At 38.3% G+C, this 26,722-nt stretch overlaps 1 protein-coding gene across 1 annotated transcript in view; it reads right to left on the reverse strand.

The window, feature by feature from the left end:
• The window catches only part of LOC134804711 (extracellular sulfatase SULF-1 homolog), a 124,494-nt gene extending 98,218 nt beyond the window's left edge, over nt 1–26,276 (reverse strand). The window contains exon 1 of the mRNA XM_063777871.1: nt 26,099–26,276. The gene's annotated coding sequence lies outside the window, so the exon portion shown is untranslated. The remainder of the gene's footprint in view (nt 1–26,098) is intronic.
• Nucleotides 26,277–26,722: the final 446 nt, after the last annotated feature.

Genomic DNA, 26,722 nt, shown 5'->3' on the forward strand with positions numbered 1-26,722 from the left:
ACGGTCACGTGACCTGTCGCGAGTTTAACATATTTTCCCCATCACAAAAAGTGCACAGCGCTGCTAAAGAAGTTTTCACTTCAAAATTTTGGACATCAGGTTTGTACCAACCTGTATAGAGTAGTTAATACCACCATAACTAGTAGGTAAATATTTAAATTCATATTAAAATATGTGACTTTTAAGTATTGTATAATTATTTACAAATTAATTTTAAAATTTTTGTTTCAATTTTTTTTTATTTTAAAGTAAATTTTAATTAAAACTAGAGAAAATAAAAAAAAAAAAACTATAAAAATATACTTACCTACAAAAAAAGATGTGACTGTTATTATTACCACTCTGTATAATTTCAGCCAGAAGTAGTAAATGACGGTGTGACGTTCTGCTTTCAAATTCTGATTCTATTTTATTTAGATTATGACAAAAAGTCAAATCGCAATATAGTCATCAACCAAATATTAAGCATAACGTCATTAAATTAGGGCTTGTTTTACATTGAGACAATAGGTATCCCTAACTTTTTGCGAGTGAGTAAGAAAGCAGAACAGCAGTATCACCTTCGCGTGTTACCGCCGATACCCGATGTAAGTATCTTTCTAAAATCCGAAGGTCATTCTGAGAGTTAACGGACTGTAGATAATATGTTGCGCTAGCTTCGACCCGCGACTTCATCTGCTTGGAAATATGACGATGATGATGATATCGTACCTATGCTAAAAAACGTGACGTACTCAGAAAGTGACGTCCTCAGAAAGTGGCGTTCTCAGAAAGTGACGTCCTCAGAAAGTGACGTCCTCAGAAAGTGACGTACTCAGAAAGTGGCGTTCTCAGAAAGTGACGTCCTCAGAAAGTGACGTACTCAGAAAGTGGCGTTCTCAGAAAGTGACGTACTCAGAAAGTGACGAACTCAGAAAGTGACGTCCTCAGAAAGTGGCGTTCTCATAAAGTGACGTACTCAGAAAGTGACGAACTCAGAATGCGACGTCCTCAGAATGTGACGTCCTAAGAAAGTGACATACTCCGCCTGAACCGAGAAAAACTTAGGTCGATATCCACCGTATACATTTCCTCCGAAGAAGGAAATGGTAATGGTGTCTTTATATGTACTAACACCAGCGTAAACTTCATGAGTATACTCTCGATACGGTAAAAGAATTCTGCTCTTTAAATATGATAAAAAGTTTTGCTTGGGACTCTGCAAGGACATCTGCTCGACCGTCGAGTTTAATAAATGCTGGTTTTATGCAAACAGTCAATTCTATTTGAGGCATGGCCACTATAAAAATGCAGCAAAGAAACATCGTTTCTGATTTTTTGAACTGTTATGTAACAACACTAAAACTTTTATTTATGAAATAGCACTAACATACAAATTCAAGGTGGAATATTAGGATTAATACTTATTACTTAAAAACCTTTTTGTTAACATTTTATATTAAATAATAAAAACTCCAAACAAATTAAATTACGGGCTCTGTGAGCTGTAGAGTAGATCTCTCGATAAGTTTAAAAAATGTTAACATAAAAAATACTTGCTTCGTTGAATACTTGATTTTTATCACAGTGCCTAGTTTATTAATTCGTCATAAATGAAGTGCCATACACGCTACTAACACTTAAATCCTTAAGACCACTTTCCACCACACACATGTCTTGCATTTTACTTCCATCCGACATCCAATATCTGATCGGATCGGGCAATGTGAATAAGCTCTTATAGAATGTAAACAAATAAATGCACTTGTCTTGATTATTCAGCTAATGAGATATTAATATACCATTACAGATCGGTACTACAAAAACATTATGGATGGATTATGTGTATTTCCACTACGTTAAACAGGTGACAGGGAAGAGCAGATAGTTAGTAACAAGAAAGTAGTTAGTTATAGGTATACTTAAGGCGACATGTTACAGTTACAAGAGCAGATACTTAAGAGGAAAGTGGAAGACCGCGCTTGACTGCATTTGCATACAAATTAACTTAGCCCCATTTTCCTCACTGAAATATTTTTACACGATTTGATGTGTACGTTAACAACAGCTTTACGTTTGATTTTCAACGATTATTTCAGTTAAATATACTAAGAGTAAAGGCTGTTAAAAATGTTTATTTATTTTACAGAATCTCTTACAGAAATCAAATAATCGCAAAAGAGTTCAACGAAAGTGCAAAGTAATAGTTAATAAATCAAATTTCTACTGCTTATTCAATTTATCTATGCCCATATAAACCCTCTATGATGCGTTCAAAAACCGCAAATTACGGTCATCATAAACATAAACTGTGTTTTCAGAACACATTTTTTATCTATGAAAATGTATGTAAATGTATGTGTTTATTGCGTAATAAAAGCACCGAAAAAGATTTTATAATGACATTCAAATTTAGAACATCTCAAAAACAAAGGAATTTGATTTGATCTCTTTTTCTCTTTTAGAATAATTGCAAATACTTAGCAAACAATGTTGACAAATCTCGCATGTTACTTCATATTTTATATGGCAGTTGGGGCCGACTCTAGTTTGTCTGAATGAAAAAAAAAACTACGGCTGGGCAACATGCGTGCAAAAAAGTTTAAGTAAGTAAGTAAGGTTTTAATAAATGCAAGTGTTTATTTACCGCCATTTTGCGTTCAGTGTATCTTGTCCCAAAAACTTTCGTGTAAATTGAGTGATCACCCATATAACCATTCCAGTTGCAGAATCATCAAAGTGGTAACTAAATGTCAGATGTGTAGTAACAGAGTCCACACAATGTGTCTAGAATTGTTTCGAAACAAAGTGCCGTCGCCGTGTGTACACATTTCCGTAACAAGGTGTCGACACATTGTGTGCACTTTGCGACTAAATCTGACAGCAAATGTCAATATAAAATACCTCTTGAAAACCAAGGTTTGTCAAACTACTATTAGTGTCTCATGTGCTCGTAATTCTAGTAAGTCATCATGGGCGATGCAAATGATAATAATCGACCAAAACCATATAAACACCCAACACCCGTCAACCTTTTACAGAAAAGTTTTTAAAGAAATGCAATACGCTACTTAGGTCAGGCAACGAATGCTCAAAAAAGTTGTAGAGGGAAATGCTCGGAACACAATTTTTGACTTGGTTTGGACAAGTTAGGAGGTGAACATATCAAAAGTCCCCGGCCGTAGCCCTTGAGCGGGGGGGAGAGAGGGGGCTTTGAAGGTCCCATTTTCCGGTTTTTCGATTATATCTCGGAAACTATGCATCTTAGCGACATGGCCACTTATACAAAATGAAAGTTAATTTAATTTGTTACAAGTTTATTCAGTCAATTTTTTGATATGTTGAATAGTTTTTGAGATATCCGCTCTTGAAAGTTTATTTAGGGCTCTCAATTTTATCTTGATATATCTACAGTAAAGGGCCATAAAGTTTGCACATCGGAATTTCGGCTTCGTAGAGCGTTGTCTCTTTCATTCTCGTTGCCTCCAATATTCTCTTTCTAAATACCGATGTGCAAACTTTATGGCCCTTTACTGTACATCAGTGAAGGTGCTAGGCCGTGTTTGGTATCGTTTTCGTATAAATCTGGGGTGCTGAATCCAATTATGGTATCACATTGACACCATTCCACAAAATAAATAAAAAATCTTTTTAGGGTTCCGTACCTCAAAAGGAAAAAACCGAACCCTTATAGGCGCTTACCTGTCGTGCGTCTGTATGTCTGTCCATCTGTCACAGCCTATTTTCTCGGAAACTACTGGACCAATTAAGTTGAAATTTGGTACATATATGTAAATTAGGCACCCAAAGACGGACATGTAAGGTAAACAAATTAATTTTATACCCAATAAAACCTATTAGAAATGTGCAGTCAAGCGCGAGTCGGACTTAATGTACGGAACCCTTAATACGCGAGTCCGACTAACACAAAAGAAAGTATTTTAATAAGTTTATATGTTTTTACTTCGGAATGGTGTCAATGTGATACCATACCTAAATTTGGTACTGCGAATTTATACGAAAAAGATACCAAACATGGCCTCGTAGCTTTACTTATGTAGAAGTCAAGATAAAATTGAGAGCCCTAAATTCTTATTACTTGGCCTAACTTGTGTAGAAGGAAAAGGAAAAATAAAAGTCTTCGGCAGGAATATAAGACACAAATATATATTTTTTGAGTTACTATTTCAATCATCAAGCATAAACATACCTTGATTATATTATTCTAGTGAGATCCTCATAGATAAACAAAAACATTTAAAAAATTACAAGGTCGAAATGTCACGGAACTTGTGAGAGTTATATGTAAAAAATAAAAACTTTTATGACAAATAAAACTGGACACAATTTAAGAATCACCCAATTGCGTCGAGGAATCATCGTATTTTTGCTTGTCTCATTACCTCCTTGCTTCTTTTTTTGTCCTTTGTATTCTGTAGCAATTGGATGGATCTGAAAATAAAGATAAGACGCTAGGTCACGAATGTCGATTTATAGGTTTTAGGGAGTGCAGAATTCGAAAATGATGATCATTTTATAATCCAAGATGGCGGCTACATATTTTGTCATAAAAGTCGTCATGAATATCGTTTTCTAGGTTTTAGGAAGTGCCGATTTCGAAAATGATGACCAGTTTGAAATCCAAGATGTCTGCCGTGCACTTTGTCATAAAAGTCGTCATGGATATCGTTTTATAGGTTTTAGGGAGTGCAGAATTCGAAAATGATGACCATTTTGGATTCCAAGATGTCTGATATGTTTCTCGCGGGAACAAATGGGAATACACTCATTACTGGTGTATTCCTATTTGTTCCCGCCCTACGTGATGCGGAGACAAATGGGTACGTATTATATGCAGCGCCTATTCCCTCAGTTCCTGTCGTAGACAACTGGGAATACATCTGAAAAATGTGTGAAAAAAATATTTATATGCAACGCCTATTCCATCTGTTCCTGGCGGGGACAAATGGGAATACATCAGAGAATTGTATGTTCCCATTTGTTCCCACCCCGATAAGGTGGGAAAAAATGGGAAATATTTATATGCAAATCCTATTCCATCTGTTCCCTGCGGGGATAAATGGGATTACATCCGAAAATTGTGAGTTCCCATTTGTCCCCACCCCGATAAGGTGGGAAAAAATGGGAAATATTTACTTTCAAATCCTATTCCATCTGTTCCCTGCGGGGATAAATGGGAATACATCCAAAAATTGTGTTCCCATTCGTCCCTACCTTGATAAGGTGAGAAAAAATGGGAAATATTTACATGCAAATCCTATTCCATCTGTTCCCTGCGGGGATAAATGGGAATACATCCAAAAATTGTGTTCCCATTTGTCCCCACCCCGATAAGGTGGGAAAAAATGGGAAATATTTACATGCAAATCGTATTCCATCTGTTCCCTGCGGGAATAAATGGGAATACATGTTTTAATGCAAATACATCCAAAAATTGTGTTCCCATTTGTCCCCACCCCGATAAGGTGGGAAAAAATGGGAAATATTTACATGCAAATCCTATTCCATCTGTTCCCTGCGGGAATAAATGGGAATACATGTTTTAATGCAAATACATCCAAAAATTGAGTTCCCATTTGTCCCCGCCCCGATAAGGTGGGAAAAAATGGGAAATATTTACATGCAAATCCTATTCCATCTGTTCCCTGCGGGAATAAATGGGAATACATCCAAAAATTGTGTGTTCCCATTTGTCCCGCCCCGAAAAGGTGGGAAATATTTACATGCAAATCCTATTCTATTTACGTACAAAAATGTCCCCCTGTCAACTTTCAATCGAGATTTAATCAATTATTTATTCGATTAATATTCAGATTAATTCAATTTCAATCTATGTTAGGTCGACTTAATTAATCGCTATTAAAATTTGAGGATTAACTTTTTTTATTCCATTAATTAGTCGAATAAACAGTTAGTCGATTAATGCCCTCATCTCTGACCACGGCATGGCTCTTACACTTTGAGAATATCTGAAAACGAATGAACACAAGGAGCCATTTTGCAAATCCAGTAACTTTGTTATTACTTTTGACAGCGCGTGTCATGTGTCTACACAGAGTCGACACAAAGTCGAAACATTACAACTACTTTGTGACTGCAATATTTCTCAGCCTTAAACCATATTTTTACATCATAATTAAGAGCGCTCTTACAAGAAAAGTCGAAATAATGCAAAATTGATGATACTAGTCGACGAAATTCAGGACTTTGCGCTCATTATTAGAAACAATGAGTACTTGTTCCAGTAAAAGCGTCTTCTTATCTTTATAAATATCGTTGTAAATATTAGAAAAAGGACTTATTAAATTAGTAATGATTTTTTTTCTGATGGTCGTTTCCGAAAAACCCCGTGAAGCACTGAATGGCGAGCACTTATTTGGAAATGTTGAGAATTTTACTCTGCTAAACCTGGCTATTTTGTGTTACTAATACCCTGTACTTTAGGCATATCAAACTATATTTTTCCTACATACCTTTGAGAAAGAGAAAATCAAAGTAAAACGAACTCGATTTTCTCTCCGAAACAAGTGTCAATTCCTACGAAAATCTACTTAATATCGAAGTCATTTTCATACTCAAGCAATCTGCAACGTTTGCTTATACTGTTGGTATACATTAGTGTTTATGAAATTCTACTATAATTTTTTGGCAATTTTTTGAAAACTACTCTATATTACCGATGACGCGCGCTGCGCCAGCTCAGTGCCGCGGCAGAGCTTGTAGAGGCAGGACCTGTGTCGGTCGGCTCCGCACATTTTCAACGGCGACGACGAGGTTTTTTATCATTGTGTGCGGCGGGCGCCGTGTAAAACGCTATACTGTGTGCGTGTAAACCGCAACGAGAGACTTTGATCCTAGCACTGTTTTTATAGTATTATAATTTATAATGGTACAGTTTAATAAACTACCGGACAGGATTAAAAATATTTGAAACGACCTGACATTCTATATGTATTTATTTGACTCAAGATAGTACTCAGGGTCTGATGATGGAGCCGGAAGGTGGTCACCGGTACCAATCAACCATGCAACTAAACCACTTCGTGTTTAGGCTCGTTTTATTCATCTCAACAAGATCTTTGACACAAGATAGTACTCAGGGTCTGATGATGGAGCCGGAAGGTGGTCACCGGTACCAATCAACCATGCAACTAAACCACTTCGTGTTTGGGCTCGTTTGATTCGGCTCAACAAGATCTTTGACTTAAGATAGTACTCAGGGTCTGATGATGGAGCCGGAAGGTGGTCACCGGTACCAATCAACCATGCAACTAAACCATTTCGTGTTTAGGCTCGTTTTATTCATCTCAACAAGATCTTTGACACAAGATAGTACTCAGGGTCTGATGATGGAGCCGGAAGGTGGTCACCGGTACCAATCAACCATGCAACTAAACCACTTCGTGTTTGGGCTCGTTTGATTCGGCTCAACAAGATCTTTGACTTAAGATAGTACTCAGGGTCTGATGATGGAGCCGGAAGGTGGTCACCAGTACCAATCAACAATGCAACTAAACCACTTCGTGTTTAGGCTCGTTTTATTCGTCTCAACAAGATCTTTGACTTAAGATAGTACTCAGGGTCTGATGATGGAGCCGGAAGGTGGTCACCGGTACCAATCAACCATGCAACTAAACCACTTCGTGTTTGGGCTCGTTTGATTCGTCTCAACAAGATCTTTGGCACAAGATAATACTCTGGGTCTGATGATGGAGCCGGAAGGTGGTCACCGGTACCAATCAACCATGCAACTAAACCACTTCGTGTTTAGGCTCGTTTGATTCGTCTCAACAAGATCTTTGACACAAGATAGTACTCAGGGTCTGATGATGGAGCCGGCAGGTGGTCACCGGTACCAATCAACCATGCCACTAAACCACTTCGTGTTTAGGCTCGTTTTATTCGTTTCTATAAGATCTTTGACACAAGATAGTACTCAGGGTCTGATGTTGGAGCCGGAAGGTGGTCACCGGTACCAATCAACCATGCAACTAAACCACTTCGTGTTTAGGCTCGTTTGATTCGTCTCAACAAGACCTTGGACACAAGATAGTACTCAGGATCTGATGATGGAGCTGGAAGGTGGCCACGGGTACCAGTCTACCATGTAACTGAACCACTTCGTGTTTGGGCTCGTTTGATTTGTCGCAACAAGATCTTTGACACAAGGTAGTACTGAAAGTCTGATGATGGATCCGGAAGGTGGTGACCGGTACCAATCAACCATGCAACTAAACCACTTCGTGTTTGGCTTCGTTCGATTCGTCGCAACAAGATCTTTGACACAAGTTAGTACTCAGGGTCTGATGATGGAGCTGGACTGTGGCCACGGGTACCAGTCTACCATGTAACTGAACCACTTCGTGTTTGGGCTCGTTTGATTTGTCGCAACAAGATCTTTGACACAAGGTAGTACTGAGGGTATGATGATGGATCCGGAAGGTGGTCACCGGTACCAATCAACCATGCAACTACACCACTTCGTGTTTGGCTTCGTTCGATTCGTCGCAACAAGATCTTTGACACAAGTTAGTACTCAGGGTCTGATGATGGAGCTGGACTGTGGCCACGGGTACCAGTCTACCATGTAACTGAACCACTTCGTGTTTGGGCTCGTTTGATTCGTCGCAATAAGATGTTTGACACAAGATACTACTCAGGGTCTGATGATGGAGCTGATGATGATAGACAGGTACCCGTCGCCACCTTCGCGCTCCATCATCAGACCCTGAGTACTACCTTGTGTCAAAGATCTTGTTGAGATGAATAAAACGTGCCTAAACACGAAGTGGTTTAGTTGCATGGTTGATTGGTACCGGTGACCACCTTCCGGCTCCAACATCAGACCCTGAGTACTATCTTGTGTCAAAGATCTTATAGAAACGAATAAAACGAGCCTAAACACGAAGTGGTTTAGTGGCATGGTTGATTGGTACCGGTGACCACCTGCCGGCTCCATCATCAAACCCTGAGTACTATCTTGTGTCAAAGATCTTGTTGAGACGAATCAAACGAGCCTAAACACGAAGTGGTTTAGTTGCATGGTTGATTGGTACCGGTGACCACCTTCCGGCTCCATCATCAGACCCTGAGTATTATCTTGTGCCAAAGATCTTGTTGAGACGAATCAAACGAGCCCAAACACGAAGTTGTTTAGTTACATGATAGACTGGTACCCGTGGCCACCTTCCAGCTCCATCATCAGACCCTGTGTATCTTCAGTGTCAAATATCTTGTTGAGACGAATCAAACGAGCCTAATCATGTTACTACATGGTTGATTGGTATCCGTGACCACCTTAATCATCATCAGATCCTCAGTACCAGTTCGTTTTTAAACCCTCGTTGATACAAACTTTACAACCTATAGGTACCAAATGCAATGACGAAACATGTAAATAAGCGAGTAGGTACCTATAATTTCTTTCGAGTACCTTCATAAGTACGAGTATGGGGCTATTCATAAATTACGTCGTTTCAAATGGGAGGAGTGGGGGGGGGGTCTGGACATCGGATGATGGTAACATGACGTAGGAGGAAACAGATTCATCCGAAGCTTGATTTTTGGATGATTTGAGGGGTGGGGGGGGGGTCAAAAATCGTCAAAAATAGATGACGTAATTTATGAACAGCCCCTATGTACATTTGCACTGCATTTAGTATTTTCGTACTTACCAAATAACAGTTTTAGAACTTTAAAAGTTAAGTACAGTTAGTGTTGTTATGGTTGATTTCAATATGCTTCGCGAAGGATCAAGAATGTTTAATCCATCATTGTAGTGCGAGTGTGGTAGAAGGGATCGGCATACTGAGCTCGCACGGCCTGCCGCAGCGCGTAAAATACCTAAACTCGCTCAACGCCGAAATGTAATAGCGCTCTTAACAAGTTTAGTAGTATGTAAAGCGTTATTTCTGTTATTTAAGTATAGTAAACGCAACGAAGTACTAAAAATGCATCAAATAATATAGTTATGAACACAGGCACTGAGAAGTAAACAATTTCATTGCCGGCTAAACTAAAACAATGTGGTGGCGCGTCGATTATATTACACTTAGTTTATCAAATCACTCGAGCAGTTGAATTCCCCACAATAATTTAAGTCCTATTGTAATATAAATGCAAACAATATATAATTACGTCTTGTAATCCGTTTTAGAGATGGCGTATTAATGTCACTTATTTTTATTTAAGTATTTTCCATCTGACAGTTTCCATTTGACAGGAACAAAATGAACGAATGAACGAATGATTTTGGCATAAAGTAGTCGCAAACTCGTAACAATGTGTGCACACGGCGACCACACTTTATGTCACTTTGTGTCATGTGTCGACCCTTCCCCATTTCTGGTAACTGTGTCGACACGGCGACGACTCAGCGACTGGAATTGTGACCGAAACAGACGGTGTCAACACAAGATGTGTCTACACCGCGTCGTAACGGCGACTGGAAATGGTTGTATGGGCAATTATCGCTCGATCAATCCACTGATTAAGCTGAAATAATGAAATGAGCGAGCTATATTTCGGAGACGCTACCTGATGTCCACGACAGACCACATCCTGTTCCTGAACACATCATAGAGAGCTGTATGTAAGTAACTGTACATAATTAGGCATTAAAACACACTTTGTGATCTTCAGGGAGGGGATTCAACATCCCCGATTTATACGAAAACGATACCAAACACGGCCTAGAAGCTTCACTGATTAAATTAACTTTCATTTTGTATACGTGGCCATGTCGCTAAGATGCATAGTTTCCGAGATATAACCGAAAAACCGAAAAATGGGACCTTCAAATCAAACCCCAAGGGCTACTGACGGGGACTTTTGATATGTTCACCTCCTAAATAGTCCAAACAAACATAGAGTCAAAAAATTGTGTTCCAAACATTTCCCTCTACACCTTTTTTGAGCATTCGTTGCCTGACCTTAAATCAAACAGCAAAAAAAATAGTCATTCAGTTCCTACATTTCTCTCAATTTTTCTCTTTTATATTTGTTTGACTGCTTCCTGATGCTTATGAAAATGGTACTGTGCCTTATTTAATTAAATAAACATGACTCGGTGATCTATTGTCTTAGCGTGAGTTCTCGTAATAAGATCGACATATAATAGGTACAAAATGACATTTTTATTTGCTCCGAGTCATTTAACTAAGTGATTTTCGAGCTAGCAAAGAATACCAAAGCACGCGAGGGATACAACAACAATGAATTCAAAGTAGAAAAGTAAAGGTATTCAAATTTAGCTCAGTTTTTGTGCCACCCCACTACCCCACACTAGCGTCGGCGTCTACTAGTCAGCGCTACGGAAAATGACGTCGCTGCGCATTTGCCAACGTTGCGTCGAACAGCAGCCCTAGACGCCGACGCTCAGGAAGTCAAACACGCTAGTGTGGGGTGGCCTATTCATTCAACCTACTAAAAAGTGTAAGTAGGTAATTCATGAGCGACTTGGACATATTTGTTTATATGTATAGGTAATCGTTATTTTATTTGTATTATTTTTCGTTATTTGTATTACTAAATTATACACTAATGAAAACGAGTTATGTAATAATATTTACGCGTAGACTCACTGACAGACAGGAAACCTGAAAAAAAAACGTGCTTCCTGTACTGTACGTTCATGAAATCGGATTTTAAATTAATTTATAGGTACATTAAAAAGAAAGTCATGTTCATAATTTGAAATTTATCAAGCTATAACATGTTAGTGGAGGAAAATCATTTAGAAAAAACATGTAAATACAGTACAGTCACCACACGGGATTGTTATGCCATTTAAGGGTTCTTTCTAAATTGGAAATTCTATAGCGTAAGTATTGAGCAACCAATTTAGCTACGACCCTAAATGGCGCAACAATCGCGGAGCGTGATGGTGATGGTACTCAAACAAAATCAACAACAACGTAACTAAATCAAACAACCGTAACAAGGAAATATTTGAGAAAGCTACCATTGAGAGGATGCAGCCAATCACGGCTACTGATAATACTTGTGCTTGGTCAGTTTTGCAAGTGATCTGTTACTTTTGATCTTAATAAACTGAATGAATGAATTAATCACAAGTCCGAAACTTAGGGCTGACACCACACGGACGGGGAGTGAACAGCGCTTTTCCATTATTCCATTACCTACCTACCTAGGCAAACCGATGGACTGATCACTCGCGTAGCGTAGGCGACTTACCGAACGCACGACCCTAATTGCCCTTAAGCCAGGTCACCTAGCCAAAGACATTTTTATTAGTACTTAATTCCAAAAAATAATAAAAAGTTCCAGATCCCAGCTGGCTACATAGTAAGTAATAGCGATATTATCTTTCTACACTACGAGTACTACGAGAAACAAATTAAAAATGACCCTATATGAATCATGGAGCTGATAATGAAATTCACGTAGGTACGGTAGGTACAAGTAAAAAATATATGAACAAAACATTGGTATAAAAAAAACCTATGGTCCTGATAGTTCTATGTATCCATGCTCCTGATGTTCCAACTAAAATTAGACAGTTGTATTGTATATGTCGGCAGCCGATATGGATAATCAGGCAGATCATGAAATTCCTAGGCGTATCGTGAGTCATGAAAATCATTGTCTCGTTCCCTAAGCCGACGGAACCCCGCTATCTGAAGTGACCTATCGAACCTATCCTACCTATTTTAATGGTTTATTATGACATGATGACTACCGTCCAAACACACGAACTTTACGATCGCCCGCCGACATAATATTACGTCGAGTCATCTCTGCATGGCATTGCCAATGACAAATCGTGACAATGTCATCATTAATATCAAATTTACATGAAAATTATGACGTTTACAATGGCACTGCTTCAATATGTCCTGTTCAAGTAGGTGCTAAGTTAATTTAGACGGACTCCAATATATGTAGTAATAAAAATTAAGTACTTACCTAAAGATACATTGACTATCAAACGATAGAAGTTTGACGTTTAAAACTTGCACTTGCACTGCATGGGCTACCAAAATCGCTGCAGACTTTTCTCGGTCTGACTCTTCCGTCATAACCCCGATAATTCACAACAAACACCGATAACGAACTCTGCGAAACATGAAGCAATACATGAAGTCATAAATTTCGTTGACTGACTAAATTGTCCAGACGAGTTTTTCTCAAATTTTTGATATCATTCTTCGTTTCCAAAATATCGAGCGCCAAAATCAAAAATTCGGAAAAAATTGAATTTTGTTTTCATTTCGGCCATAATTTTTATTGTTTTTGACTTTCTCGAATAATTCTTTTTGCACCTTACAGCTCTCGTGTATATGTTTTTATTTCATATCTACATATTTGCGAGTTCCTGTAATTGGCTCTATATATCTATTTAAGATTCCACTGTCATTTAGTTAGCTGTTGGATCTCCTTATGTAAATAATCAAATAAATAAATATAGCTAAGCTGTAATTCCAGTATGGCTGATCAAAGTATTGGAAAACTAGTAATCTGAACAGACAAGACCAGTATGCAGGAGTGACGGGCTAAAAGTTTTAAGATGATGGCCAACAACGTGGCGTGGCGCATAATCCTATTAAGGGCGAACCTTGTTGACATGGTTGACTTCAGTTATGTCGGGAGTGGGATATACATATCAAATAGGTACCTATGTATTTAAAGTTGGATATATTGTTATTTATAATAAATTACCGTCTGATCTGGGAGGGACAGGCTCATTCAATGCGTTCAAAACTAAATTATCGCAATATATTTTAAACCACTACCCACCTTAAAAAAATAGTTGCGTGAGCGTGTACCTCTCGAGCGACTTTTGTATGCTACCGTAGATAACATTACTTTTACTTTGTAACTCTGTTCTCGTGTAAGTGACTTGTATGTATTTTATGAGAATAAATATCTTTAAACCTAAACCTATATTGATTATTGATGTAGGTATATTGGTAGTGAAATTTTCCGAGATTTATTTTTACATACTAAATATACGTACCATGCTCTACTTTTGACTCTAAAGAAAAAACGATTGTTTTTTTGCAATAGGGACGTGTTTGTCTGTTTGTATAACATGTCATGTGTGACTTAACTCAGCGGCACCGTATTTCCCGGCATTCGTAAAATAATGAAAAATCTACCATCCACCAGACCAGATATAATTGGAAGAAAAGTGTTAATGGATAAATGCAGTCAACGGCAAGGCGTCAAAGCCCGTCAACACTGTCAACAGTGAAGTTTCTTAAAGAAACGTCAAGCGTTATAGGCTTCAGATCTGTTCGCGCGAACAATTCCTGTCCGTCAGTTGCCAACAAGCGCGCCACTCGCCTGGAAGGCGTCCAACTCACTCTTCGCGTAATGTACACCTATGCTGATAATGCTACCATCAGTTTGACACTGACATATTCGCTACTTCATTTCTATGCATCTCGCTCACACTGGCATATTAGTGCGAGCGAGATGAATACGCTAGCTTAGAAAACTAACAACATTTCAAGTGCCAGCCATCGTAAAGCATGATGGCGATTGGCACCGCGCAGTACATCCACGGGTTTGCTCAATAAGTAGGTATTTACTATTTGTAGCCCTTTGTGCCGGTGTAAATAAACCAAAAGCACGCCTCGGCAGTTTCTCGCCTGTAGGTACTTATATTTACGGTAACAAGTCACAAACATGTCTATAAAAGTAAACAAAATGTGGCAGCGATACATTATTCCAATATTGTTAATAGTAAAAAAAGTCATTTTCACCACACCAACCCGAAGCAAATATTAAATGTAAAATATCAAACAAAATCAAATCCAAATGAATGTTATTAAAAATTTATCATCCAAAATCATCATTTAAAAGTCAATTCTACCAGCAAACATAAGAAAACAACTCAAAATTTGCATTTGATTACTTTGCCTCTCATGTGAATAAAATGCAACTTTGCTATCAGTTTTTGAAGTGCAAAGTAAGCCTTTCCGAGCAGGTGTGGTGAAAAGTCATTTACCTACTTAGTGAATTGGAATTGGAATTAGATAAGTAGCGATCAGGAATAATGTTTTTATAGCAATAACTTTCACTGTTATAAAACTGTTCACGTGATTAATTTATACCGGAAGTTAAATAAATAACTTTGAATTTCATAGGTATATATCACGGCATGTAGGTGAAAGCATTTCGCTCGAATAAATAATAAAATAACATATTTCTAACGATTAAGGATAGGAGGCAAACTAGCAGACTAATCGGCTGACGGTAAGCAGTTACCATCTTAAAATAATTAAAAATTAATTAATCTGTTACATTTGCCTATTACATTTTAATAACACATTAAGTATTCTATGTTTTTAGAACCCAAACCATTATAATTTTATAATATAAGAAAATCAACTAGTAATCAACGTAGTACATATACTACATATAAAAGTAGGGGAGATGTGGGTATAATGATCCCCTTAAGGGAGAAACTTTACTGTGTTCAAAGTTGAAGAGATAAACACAAGATTTAGATATTTATGAATAGTCCATTTACTAACCTAAGTAACTGCATACTTACTCATTTCTCATATTGTGCATGTAGTTTATTATTTATGTTATGTTTTCTTAAAGTCTTGTAAAGGATCATTTTATACATATGCATGGGTAAAACGATCCCTAAGGTAGGATTAAAATGATCACAGATGATGCCTTTGTGGTATCAGGATTTCTTTGTCTAAATACTCTAAATCATTTAGGCCGGTCGATGCCACAGTGTTTTTTTTATTTTCAGAAGATAAATGCTGTTTTTAGGGTTCCGTACCCAAAGGGTAAAACGGGACCCTATTACTAAGACTCCGCTGTCGGTCCGTCCGTCCGCCTGTCCGTCCGTCTGTCACCAGGCTGTATCTCACGAACCGTGATAGCTAGACAGTTGAAATTTTCACAGATGATGTATTTCTGTTGCCGCTATAACAACAAATACTAAAAACAGAATAAAATAAAAATTTAAGTGGGGCTCCCATACAACAAACGTGATTTTTGACCGAAGTTAAGCAACGTCGGGCGGGGTCAGTACTTGGATGGGTGACCGTTTTTTTTTGCCGTTTTTTGCATTATGGTACGGAACCCTTCGTGCGCGAGTCCGACTCGCACTTGCCCGGTTTTTTTTTCTATTTTGGCCTTCTTTTTAACGCCATCAGAGGCACAGATTCTGCTTGCTATTTTAAAAGGCAATCCATAATTTAACCGCATTAAGAGCCCTTAGCATTTCTTTCTAAGGTAATTTTTAGGAAGTAAGTGGCCTTGCGCACATAAATTCGCGACGTGATATGTTATGGCCTGTACAGGAAATGCTCATAGTAAATTACTTAGGGGGTAAAATGATTCCAGGGATCATTCTCCGCCTACGAAAAGGGATCATTTGACCTCAAACACCAAATTTGAAATAGCGACAAAAATATAACTTTCAAATTCAACTTGCTTCAGTATAAACATCTTTAAAGTATAGATAAACATCATTAAGATCCGACAGTGAAACATAATTTGAATAAAACGCAACGTGCTAATAGTAATGGAATTCGGAAAATAGGCATACCGTAGATTAGACATATATTTTTTAATTATTTCATAATAAAATCTCGCTGCATGCTCGTACCGTCATGACACTTTAAGAGGCAACTCATCTGTCATAAGAAACGGAAAGGTATTTCGTAAGATACAAACCAAAAAACTTCTCTATTATAGTCTAGTACGCAGTCACTTAGAGTATGGTAGTATCGTCTGGCGACCACATTATGCAACTCATTGTCTTCGGATTGAAAGATTGCAAAAAAGATTTATGTGGCACTTGTCTCGATCGGTAGGTCTTGCGAATAGATCTTTCTCTTATAAGGATAGGTTAAAACATTTTAAAATGTTATCCCTTGAGAACCGTAGAGATCTACTGGATTTAAAATTTCTCACTAAGCTTTTAAGAAATAACATAGATTGTCCACAACTTTTGAGTAGCTTTCGATTCTCAGTGCCTAGAAGAACACCGCGTTTTGCTATCAAACCACTGTCTCGCCCTAAGCGCCGAACTGTGTTAGGGTCAAACTCCCCGGTACCACGCCTGAGCAATTTAATCAATAAATATAGCAACAGATTCGATATTCACTTTGACTCTCTGACCAAAATTAGAAATTTATTCACTAGTAATTAATATATTTAGTTTTAATTCCATATTTATCTAGTTTATTCACTTAACCAGTTGACATCATGGTTGGGCTTTGCTCCTTATTCTACAATAATAAGGTGTTTAAATGTGCCGGCTCTGTTGTTGACTTTGCTTTTTTTAATTACTTGCATGTGGTGTTTACCAGTAATTAGTTATACATTCAGCATGTTGTCATTGTTTGTATAGATGTAAGCTTCAATGTAATAACTGTTGGTGAACCTATAAATAAATAAATAAATAAATAAATAAATAAATAAATAAATAAACTGGCGGGGTCACGGGGCATACGTTTATTGCATATTTAGATAGATGGCACAAGTAGTTGCTCAGATACGGTGGGGGATCATTTTACTCAGAGGGATCGTATAGTACACATCTCCCCTACCTACCTACCTACTTAAATGTTAAATAATCAATAGACCAGGAATAATATAGACTATAACTTTGTGAAACAAGAATCAAGTTAACATAACCCCTGTGCATAACCTCTCGTGCTGATGTTGATACCAACCCAGAGCAAGCGAAAGACCCCAAAAAGAACCACGAGCGTAGCGAGTAGTTCGAAAAGTGGAATCTTGAGCGTTGCGAGAACATTCTATACCACACCGATACGAGGAAAACACTAACAGTAAATAATTACAAATCAAACCCTATCAACGTTATTAAATATTTCTCATTCAAAATCATCACTTAAAAATCAATTTTAGCAATTTTAAGATTCCAAAATTTGCATCAGATTACTTTGTGACTCTTGTGGATAAACAATGCAACGTTTTCATCGGTTCTTGAAGAATAAAGAGAGCCTTTACTAGCTGGTGTAGTGAAAAGGATCTGACCTGCTAGCATGAGTTGCGTTCTCTCGCGCGACTCCATATAAGTATCTTGCGCGACTACAAGTATGGAGTCGCGCGCGAGAACGCAAATCATCCTAGACAGTCGGTGACCAAGTATTGGAAGAACACATAGAAACGGCGCTAAAAATACTAAACAATCTAAACCATAAATCTATGCGGTGATGTCATTAGGTCATTACTCATTAAGAGGATAATTATATTAGCTGAGCCCCTTCTCCGATTTGAGAATTTTAGGTGCCTAAATAAATATCTCCGTCGCGCTGACGCGGACAGCCGTCCGCGCGCCTCTTAAAATTAGTGCGATAAGGACAACTGCAGCTTAGGCAAAAAATTATGTGTAAAAATCTCAGAAATCGAGGTTTATATTTCGACACTTTCCTCCTCCAAAACTTAACCAATCGTAACGAAATTTTTGGGAACAGAATGAGAAAGAAATTATCTGCGTTTGACCGTTTATTGTTGCCGATTTTGCATGCGAGGCGTGTATTTACGACGCATTTATTTGGCCGCACTATAAAAATTACTCATCTAGGGCCAAAATCCAGACAGGAAAATGTCGAGAACGTTTGTATGAAAAAATGACCACTTAAGTCATTATAGAGAAGTCATTAAGAGCATCAACATAATAGGAAAAGAGCAACTTTCCATTGGTAAGTATTTGATTCTTTGATGAAGAAAATATGCCTGTTCGTGAAGAGCTTTTAGGTTGTGTGGCACCAGCGTATGAATTTACTACATTACCTCGCACCCTAATACTTCAAAAGCCTTATGAAGAAAAGGTAACAAATGGAATGTGCTTGTGCAATTCAAGTGGTTTTTTTGGTGAAACTGAACTGTAGTGGAAGCAAATAAATGTGTCCCGGAGTGAACTGAAGAAAATTGATTTAGTTGCGCTAGTTGAAGACACAGCTGTTCTTTCCCACCATAAGACTGCTTACTACGAGTATATATTATCACTTGCACAGCCCTGCACGTGCACAATGCACAAAATACACTATGAAAGGTCATTTAATACTTTACGAAGAATAAAAACTTGGTTACGGTCAATAATGACATAAAACCGTCTTGTCTGCCTCTGCATGATGAGTGTGCATGTGCATAGAAAGATGGTGTTGAAGGCACAAAATAAGGCTCCATTCATTTATTATGTAAGACGATTTAGGAGGAGAGGGGGTCGAACTTGTCTTATTTTTTTCTTACAGGGGGGGTGGGAGGCGGTTCATATAGTTCTTACGTAAGATCACAAAGATGCGAATATTTTAAATTTTTCACTGAAATTATAACGTTTAAAATAATACCTACTTCCACACTCTATTCTATCAAACACGGTGCAAACTTAGCTTAGACGAACTCCATTATATCTATTCTCTTTGTTGATACTAAGCAGTAGTTTGAATAGCGTTTCTCATTGCGTTAATTTTGCAGCTTTTAGCAAGAAAAGATAGTATATGTGTACTAAAATCGCTATAACTTAAGTATAAGTGTTGTTTTAGTATTTATTATTCAGACGTTATGTCTAGAAAAGCCATAATTAACCCATTTATGCAGCTACTGAATAACAAATAAAATGTGGATTTCATTACAGCTTCCAGTAATAGCGTCCACCTTTATTCAAAAACTAGCATTAAAACAGAAACTGCAACCGCTTTTATACAGTTGAAAGTCTCCACCGACGCTTCTTTTCAGCATTTAGTAGCCACTATCACATTTTTCTTAATATTGTCTGCTTAATATCTCACAACACAGAATATATACAGCTAATTGCTGCTAATGCTGCTATTATGCAGCTTTTAGTAACCACAAATGCTTTAAGCTGAATAATGTCTGACTAACTGTGCAAGAAATAAGTATTATTCAGCTTTAATATGCAAAACGGATACTATGCAAAATTGATTCAGCATTTATTGGTATATAGGCCACGCTAGGCCCACATATTTTATTATTCCGAATTTAGTAATTTCCACCGCTTAGGGGCTGTCCATAAATTACGTCATCGATTTTTGACGATTATTGACCCCCCCCCCTATAATCATCCAAAAATCATGCTTCAAATGACCCCATTTCCTCCTACTTCATGCTACCGTCATCCGATGTCCAGACCCCCCCCCCCCCTAATTTTTTGAAATGACGTAATTTTACTCTATTATCCTGCTTGTGTGTTACTTGGGTACTCATCGTCCATATCTCCGTCATTACTGGACCGATTGGTCCCGTTTTCGTCAAAACCCAGTTCTGATGATGGAATCCATGAGGAATTGAGGGAACTCCTCAAATCTTAAAGGCATACATATACTTAGTGATTTTTGTGTTTTTATCAACAAATCAAGCATATACATTCAAATAAGTGACATTTGAGGAAGTGGAACTGCTGATGATGACCAGAACGGAACTCTTTAACGACGCATAGCTCGCGTTTGGCGATTTGACCTCTTCGTTATGTTTGTTAAGCAAGTTAGGTTTTTAAGCCACATTTATGTCAAGCTCAAGTTCTGGACATGGGATCCATGAGAAATCGAGGGAACTCCTCAAATCTTAGAGGCATATGTATATATTTTTTTGTATTCGTCAGAAACACAAGCATTTACATTAAAAACTGTCGAATTTGATGAAGTGGAACTGCTGATGATGATCAGAACAGAACTCTTCAACGACGCATAGTACCTACACGTTTGGCGACTTCGAATTTAGATTTTGACTTGGACTGGGACCCGGACTCGGACCCGCACCCGGTTCGGACCCAGACCCGGCGGACCTGGACTCGGACCCGGAGCTGGCCCTGGACCTTCTCTGGGACCTGGATCCGGGCTCATATCTGGACCTGAACCCGGACCTGGACCTGAACTTTGACCTGGATCCGGACCTTGACCCGGAAAACCCCACTATGATACCTAAACTAAATAAACCACTATGATTACCTACCATAAAATGTACTGTATAAAGTATAATGATGCCAAACTTACTAGCCCCTCCCGCTCAAACCCCCGTACACCGCACCGCACGCGCCGTTAAGTGGGTTAGGTTTGGTTTTAACAGCGATCCTCACAGAACCGAACAAAAATGGGTTAGGTTAGGTTAGAACTGCGAGCCTTACAGAACCGAAATGCTACTAGAAAAGTGGGTAGTTTTACCTCCTTTTCTACATAGTGCACCAACTATGTACAATAAGTATAATCTTTCACCCCCATAGAAGTCGTTTTTTTTTCTCAAAAATTATTTCCTTAAGATTCTTAAGTAATATAGGGGTGGAGGGGGTCGGGGTATTCTTATTTTTTCTTAGGGGTGGGCGTCAAAAACTGGCAAAAATCGTCTTACGTAATAAATGAATGGTGCTTAAATATGAGAACGAAAGTTTAGCTGGATTTACCCTGAACGCTCGCAGGTTATTATTTAAATAAGATGTAATCAGACATCAGTCAATATATAAAAAACATTTTTAATTTCCTACTTCTTAGTATGTATATTTACTTCTGCCCTACCCCTTTAAAAATGCTGGGTATGTTGGCAAATAATTTCAAGAATTATCGTAAGCACTAGTTTTTACGTAAGCGACTGCCATCGGACCTTCCAACCCAGAGGGGAAATTAGGCCTTATTGGGATTAGTCCAGTTTCCTCACGATGTTTTCCTTCACCGAAAAGCGACTGGTAAATATCATATGATATATCGTACGTTAGTTCCAAAAAATTCATTGGTACGAGCCGGGGTTTGAACCCGCGACCTCCGGATTGTAATCAACGCAATTTTGAATAATGTTAACTGCCTCTGACTGGGATTTTTTACAACAAGCGGTTTTTGACTGTTGGGCCCTCGTTGGGCCACAACGTCTACAATGCCAACGCCTAAGAAGTTATCCGCTTAGAATTTACCTTTGTATCCGTTTTAGAACATTTAGATCAAACTGCTGTTTTTTACTATAAATACTATAATATTTTGACTTGAGTAACAATTATATGTATACCTAAACTGTTATGCTTCTTGATAATAGCCGTAATCTACAATAGCTACCTTACACATACATACTTATTTATGGAGTGAGACGCAGCGTGGCGCGGCGGTGGACCGTGGCACAGGGCTATTGTCATTCAATCGGGCCATTGTGGTCTTTGTCGGGCCGCGGGCCGTAACCCGCGCGCGGCCATTCACCATGGGGCATGGGATGGGATGGGTAACTTGTGGCCAATTTTATCCCCGGACGACTATCCAACGCTAGATGATATGGGTTATGACCCGTCCAAGTGACAGCACATTTAAGAGCCAACGGGAGTGGTCATTTCTCCATACAAACGTACTCCTCGTTTTCCTCCGTGGTTTTTGAAGCTAGAGCAATGATTTTTTCAACACAGATTAATATTGTCAATATCTGTGTCGGACCGTTTTGCTTTTTTTGATATTTTTGTTTTTTAAGGCGCTAGAGCCCTTCAAAAATGGCCAAAATGGCCTAAATGACTATGCCGCAATGAGAGGCGTGGCATTCAAAACTGATATCAATTAGCCAAAAAAGCAAAACGGTCCGACACAGATAATTTCATAATCATTTAGATTTCCAAATTTGGTTACGATTGGTTAAGTTTTGGAGGAGGAAACAGAGGAGTACGAAACCTCGATTTTTGAGATTTTTACGCAGGATTTTTCGCCTTGTCCTTATCGCACTACTTTTAGGTGCCGCGTCCGTTAGCGGGACGGGTATATTTACCTAAAATATTTAAAACTCAGCTCCTGTTTCGTCTTAACAACGATTACAAAAAGTGTAAATGAAACAATTAACGTTTATTACTCTGCTATCATGCACCTTTAAAAAATGAGCAAAAAATCATGATGTTCATGATTCTATTAACAATTTTTATTTACATTTATAGTTAGGTAGGTAGCGGTGGGTACCTTGTATTTATAGTCAAGTTATGAAGTTACTTAACTTTTTTCATTCCTGGTGGACCCAAACCGAAAAGTACGCCCGATATTAGGTCTACTACCAAGTAGTATACATTCATGTTTAGTTAGAATACATAGATTTGTATGTGTTAATTAATACACATATTTCAGTAAAAACAAACTTCATGTAAAATATCGGTTTATTTCCGTTCTATTGAGTACCACTTTTAACAGACTTCAAGATTTCGAAGAAAGTGGGTCTGAATTCGTCAGGATTGGTTCTAAATTTGTAGTCTTTTGGTAGGATAATACAGTTTTGGTTTGAAAGGGACCACAGACCAGGGGGCCGATTTTTTAAATTTCGACCGCTTGATTACGTGTATTTCGTTCAATAATATCTCCACTACTAGGCATTTAAATTCTACTTATAGAATTGAAAACGAGTGGTCAATACCACTCGATTCCAAATTTCTATCGGTCGTATTTCAAAAATTAGCATTTCATCGTTTTCCACCGATTTTCGAGTGACGAAATCGAGCGATCGAAATTCAAAATTCGTCCCCCAGTTCAACACGGGATCCTGGAGAAATCGAAGGACCACTTCAACTTATAGGCACGTACTGTGTATTTTTTATATTAAGAGCCCATCGACGTGCACACTAGCGCCACTGCTAAATTATCGTGATTATTTAAATTTAACGACAGGTATTTAAAAAAGGGGGCCGCTACGTACTGTATTGTGTATTTATGTAAGTACCTTTTGAATACCTACATTAAACTAGTTTTTAGGGTTCCGTAGCCAAATGGTAAAAAACGGAACCCTTATGGATTCGTCATGTATGTCTGTCTGTCTGTCTGTCTGTCTGTCCGTCCGTATGTCACAGCCACTTTTTTCCGAAACTATAAGAACTATACTGTTGAAACTTGGTAAGTAGATGTATTCTGTAAACCGCATTAAGATTTTCACACAAAAATAGAAAAAAAAAACAATAAATTTTGGGGGTTCCCCATACTTAGAACTGAAACTCGAACTTTTTTCATCAAACCCTTACGTGTGGGGTATCTATGGATAGGTCTTCAAAAATGATATTGAGGTTTCTAATATCATTTTTTTTCTAAACTGAATAGTTTGCGCGAGAGACACTTCCAAACTGGTAAAATGTGTGTCCCCCGCCCTGTAACTTCTAAAATAAGAGAATGATAAAACTAAAAATAAATAAATGATGTACATTACCATGCAAACTTCCACCGAAAATTGGTTTGAACGAGATCTAGTAAGTAGTGTTTTTTTTAAAACGTCATAAATCGTAAACCGCAATTTTATTATGTTACTTGCTGCTACGGAACGGAACCCTTCATGGGCGAGTCCGACTTCGCACTTGGCCGCTTTTATGTTGCTGGATTCGTCAATCTATGCGTCCAAAGTTAAAACGGCCATTTTTGTTTTGAGTTCCTAGATCGACGAATCCAGCAACATAAAAACTAGTTTGATGTATTCAAAAGGTACTTAAATACACAATACAGTACGTAGCGACAGCGACCCCCTTTTTTTTAAATTTTATACCTGTCGTTAAATTTATATAATCACGATTATTTAGCAGTGGCGCTAGTGTGCACGTTGATGGGTTCTTAAATAACTCATGCATTTTCGCTTGAAAAAGTAAACTTAAAGAATTCGAGCTGCTGATATATGGCAATTATACATGTACATACTATAAAGAGTAGGTAAGTTGACCCTGACGTCATTGTTCTGTTTTTCATATAGGTAGATTCCATAGTTGTTCCAGGGGGCCGATTTTTGAATTTCGATTCCGCTCGATTTCGTTCGAGTTTTGAGTATTTCGTTGAATAATATCTGCAGTACCCGGCATTTAAATTCTACTAATAGAATTGAAAACGAGTGGTCAATACCACTCGATTCCCAATTTCTATCGCTCGTATTTCAAAAATCAGCATTACGCTGTTTTCCACCAATTTTCGAGTGACGAAATCGAGCACTCGAAATTCAAAAATCGGCCCCCAGTTCGAAAAAAGACACTGATTTGACTTTAGTCAACTACCCTATTCATAAACGTTAGTACCTCTATTTTGAAAGTAAAGCTCCTTGTATGCCCTGACTTTTAACAAGTATTTTAATTAGAACCTACTTGGTTCGTATGAGTTAGTGACATAGGTAAATAATAAAAGCTATAAGGTTTACTCGGGTAATTCCGAATGTCGAAAACTGTCGGATAATTCCGAAAGAGACTTTTATTATGATGGAATTAAGGGTGATTTTCATCTGAATTTCGGAATCATCCGACATTCGGTAATACCCGAATACACCTTATGTAACTCCAGTGGGAGTAAAATGGACTTTAGCTCCTGCTGCACTCTCAGAATAATGACTGCACACACACATCAGCTGATATAAGTACCTTACCTGTTGTTACCTATTCTATGTGCATCTTTGTGCACGTGTCTTGAAAAATTAGGAACATAATAATAGGTAGGAACCTACCCAGATTACCTACCGTTACCATGCCGTTACCGATATCGTTTTGAAGTCTGCACCAAGCCCGTACAGTCAGCAGCAGAAGTTGCTAAGCGGGCGAGGTGTTCAAAATTACCTTGACACGCTCTTATTCTCTTAACAATAAAGTCGCGTCAAGATCATTTTGAACACCTCGCCCGCTTAGCAACTTCTGCTGCTGACTGTACCAAGCTGTTAGTTAGGTTGGTAAACAAATATTATATAGAACTAGGTTGCTATTTACGTATAATAAAGGAGTGTCACGTCCTTATTGAGTTTTAACAGACTAGTCATATGACCAACAATTTGTGTTATAATTACATATGTATATCCAACGTCTATAATGTAATAAAAAATACTGATGTTTCAAGAAAGTTATTGGCTAACCTTCATTTCATACTACCAATTTGCATGTAAGTATGTAGATACGTATAATATATGAATGTACTCATTCCTTAAGCAATATGCCGGCATTGCCGGCCGGCTGTCTCCATTTGACTAGTAGGTGTGTTATTATTAAATAAACCTAGTCTACCGCAATTTAATATATTACGTCCCATCGTTCTTCGTATTCACCAGACTAGATACATACTAAGTAAACTCTTAATTAAATGCTATCAAAATTAAACTCTTAAGAGAAGTACATAAGTGCTTGTCTTTACTTATTTTTTGTGGTAGGTACACGGTCACAAGGAACACTCACCGTTATTTAAAGATGCAACAGGCACGAAACTCGACGGAGATGCTTTTCACACAAGTTAAATCGTCACAATCCTGCCGGCACTTGCGAATTAAGTATACGGGAAGGCAGCCTAAAATAGCCGTTGTATTTCAATATGTTAGTCCTCGAACACGGGCACCACAAACAAATTGGCAGGGCACGTAAAGTTTTGACGTGCGCAGGTGGCTGGCGAGTAGGTACGAACGTCGGGGCGAGACGTCGGTCTGTGCCCGCGCCGACGGAGGACTGTGCTGTATCTGGATGCCCGCTGTCGCCGCGATCCTCGCGAGCTTTCCACCGGCACCCGTCCCGCTCGCGCAACCGGTCCCACGCCCAGCTTGAAAAAATAAAGAGAGCCTCACATTTCGGAGAAATATGAACCAAACCAAACAGCACCTTATTTATATCTTAGACAGGTACGCGGCAACCTCTTTCACATTGCGCATCACGACATCCTTAAATAAAAGAGAAGAGCGCCGCGCCGAGTCAAGCATGCCATGCCATGGATTCTCGGCTGCCCGACCTGAACTAAGACAACTAAGTACTTAAATAAATTTATCTACACACATATCATAAACCCTCTATGATGCTTTTAAAATCCGTAAA

This window comes from Cydia splendana, chromosome Z, assembly GCF_910591565.1.
Source record: "Cydia splendana chromosome Z, ilCydSple1.2, whole genome shotgun sequence".
NCBI classification, from domain to species: domain Eukaryota; kingdom Metazoa; phylum Arthropoda; class Insecta; order Lepidoptera; family Tortricidae; genus Cydia; species Cydia splendana.